At 50.9% G+C, this 3,128-nt stretch overlaps 1 long non-coding RNA gene across 1 annotated transcript; it reads left to right on the top strand.

Annotated features, from left to right (window-relative positions):
• Positions 1 to 6: 6 nt before the first annotated feature.
• On the top strand, positions 7 to 1,151 carry LOC107212702. Its single transcript, XR_001524511.1, has 4 exons — positions 7 to 154; positions 377 to 509; positions 675 to 768; positions 921 to 1,151. It is a non-coding gene; the product is annotated as an uncharacterized LOC107212702 (long non-coding RNA).
• The last annotated feature ends 1,977 nt before the right edge of the window (positions 1,152 to 3,128 follow it).

Raw genomic sequence — 3,128 nt, 5'->3', positions numbered from 1 at the left:
TATAATCCTATGGGTTTGGGGGTGCTGCCTCCAACAGGAACAGGCTGTTTGTTCCCTGTCACACACCTGTAACTCCTGCTCTCCCCAGGAAGCCCGAGACACTCCCATATTTGCAGCCGCTGTTCCCCAGCAGGGAGCCACAGTACAGCCAAAGGTAGGGGCTTTGAGGACACATCCCCAGCTCCCGGGGTGCAGGGTAGCCCTGCCTCAGCAAGCAGGGCTCTTCCCTGTGTGCGAGAGGCTTTTGCCTCCTGCAGCAGGTGGACAGGAGCTGGGAGGAACACGCTCCTGCAGGCAGCACCACCAGTCCCCTCCCTGGCACAGCAGGGTGATGCCACAGGGCTGGGCACTGAGTGTCCTCTGCCCCATCCCACAGGGGGCTGGCGGTCCATGGCAGTGTCCCCCGTGTGCCTCAGAGATATGAGGACCATCAGAACACACTGCCACCCATTCAGGATTCTCTCCAGAGCACAGAATTTCTGCAGGGACACAGGACCCTCCCCCAAAAGGTAGGGATGATGAAGGTAAGACATGTCATGTGGGGCTGGCAGGGTGATGCTGAGTATCCAGGGTCAATTTGTACCTTCAGTTTCCCCAGGGAGAGCTGGTTTGGGAGGGTTGCAGGTGATGCTGAATTGCCCCCACGTTGCAGCCAGCTGCTCTCTCCTTCCCAGCCCAGAGTGACCCGCGTGCTGGGCAGTTGTGGACACACCTGGAGGAGCCGTAATGAGCAGATTCCTGTGGTGACCAGGACACCGCATGAGCCAGGTGTGGCCCTGTCAGGGGATATGGGACTGCTTGTCTGCTGGGTCTGCACCTGGTCCCCAGCTGACCCTCCTGCTGCCCCTCCTGGGCTGGCAGAGCTCAGGTGGGAGCAGCCCCTGGGACATGGGGGGCTCACCCCTGCCTCTCACCCCCAGGCCCTGCTGCCTCACGGGGTCACCGGCCAGGCACGATCCCCAAACACGTCTCCAGGGCACCAGGGCTCCTCCAGCACCCTGAGACTTGGACAGCCCTCAAGTAGCTGGACAGGACTGGGAACCCGGTGATGCACCAGGAACGTCTCCTCAGCCGAGAGGAAAGTCTGACAATAGCTGTCAGAGAAATAACTTTTTAGTTGTATCACATTAATAAATAAACTTTCAAAAATACAGGCAGAGCTTTTTCCCACTGTCACTGAAAACTTTGAGATAAATAAAACTTACTGAAACAGGACAAATGAAACCCTTGAACAATATAATTTTAGTAGCAGCAAGTTAGGTTACTTTATGCTGGTCAGGGGGTGTGTAGTGGATAGTTCCAGCCATACACATGCACAAAACTTTTCACTTATTTATCTGATTTTAGCAAAGAAAGGAATTAATGTTCATCCATTCAAAATCACAACATTATTTTCATTAGTTAATATTCTAACCTCTATTGATTAGAGCTTTCTTGCTTCTCATACTAATTAGCCCACATGTTTCAATCTTTTATGTTTTTTCAAGGTAGGGAGATTTCCAGCATATACTGATTTGTCTTTATTAATCTCTTCTTTGTCTTCTGGTCTGTGCAACAACTCCTTGGAGTGCTATAAATTCTGCATTTTAAATGTCCACTTTTCAGCTCCACTGGGCTTTGTTCACTGAAGCTTTTAAGGGTTAGTTTAGCAAATCTGAAAGTTTCCTGATTTTCCCAATCAAACTCTAATAATAACACCCTATGAAAAGAAACTTACCTAGCTGCTGGCTAAGAGTTGAACATACACTGCTAAAGACTAATTTAAAAAAATATAATTAAAAGTTATAAAATTCCAAGTCAACATGAACATCGCTACCACAGAGCTTTGAAGCAGGAAGGACTAGGGGTGAACAGAGAGTGTTTTGGAAGGGGGCAGGTTGGGATGGACAGTGGGTGTTGAAAAGAACAACTTTCTTTGTCTTCCCCCCACAGCCTTGGGGACAGTGGCAATCATTTAATTGTCTTCTTTATGGACTCTCAAGCTGACATAAAACCAGAGGAAATTGTACAAAGGCTTCACCCACGGAGACTTTTTGCCCAGAACTCCAGAGGAGAAAGGAGACCATGCCTCAACAACCCCATAGCTCAGGGAGGGGCTCATGGGGCTCCTCCTGCACCTCTGGCATGAGGAGCAGCACCTCACTGCTTCCCTGGAAAAGGCTGATCCCAATGGATGCTCCAAACCAGGCTTTGGGCTTGCAGCAGTGGAGGAACTGGCTTAGATGGAACACACATCTTAAACTGCTTAAAAGAAGAACCATGAGGCCGTACTCTCCTGGAGACCTTTGAGCACATTTCAGCAAATAAAAAGACTACAAAATGGGCTGGAGGTGGACTTTGCACCTCCAGGGCCTGGCATGGCAATGGCCTCACACTGAGTGAGGGGAGAGATAGGTGGGATATTGGGAAGAAATTCTTCCCTTTGAGGGTGGTGATGCCGTGGCACAGACTGCCAAGAGAAGCTGTGTTTACCCCATTCCTGGAAGCATCCAAGACCAGATTAGATGGGGCTTGCAGCAACCTGGTGTATCAGAAAATGTTCCTTTACCTGTCCCTGACAGGGAGTGAAACAAGATGATCTTTTTGGTCCCTTCCAGCCCAGGCCAAACTATGACTCCACTGATTCATGACTCCATGAGTCTGGGTCCTACTGGTTCTCAAGAGTGGAGTGGTGTGTGTTGCCTGGCAACGGGAGCTGTGATGAAGAGGGGCATGAGCAGCACAGGCTCCAGTCCTGCAAGGGATGAGGAAGGAGGAAGGAGCCTGCTGGTTGCTCATCCTTTTTATTATCACGTTTGCCCATCCCTTCTGTCATCCCTTTTGTTCATCCCTTTTATCATCCCTTTTGCTCATCCCTGACAGATCCAACTGGGCAAGAAGGCTTCTGACCAACCAGGGACCGAGTGTGTGCAGACATGGAAACATCCCTGGACACGCTCAGCCTCTCCCAGCTCCTGGATCTCTCCATCGGGGTACCCCAGAAGGGGGCCATGCATTTTGCAGCCATGAGAAAACTGCTGCTGGTTGTGCTGGAGCACCTGGACGTGCAGTACCTGACCACCGAGGAGCCGTGGCCGGGCCAGCTGAGTGGCCCCTCACTCGCTGATGTAGCTGCTGAAGTGAAAGAA

The sequence above is a fragment of the Parus major genome, chromosome 19 (assembly GCF_001522545.3).
Source record: "Parus major isolate Abel chromosome 19, Parus_major1.1, whole genome shotgun sequence".
NCBI classification, from domain to species: domain Eukaryota; kingdom Metazoa; phylum Chordata; class Aves; order Passeriformes; family Paridae; genus Parus; species Parus major.
This window is presented reverse-complemented; position numbering and strand designations above follow the sequence as displayed.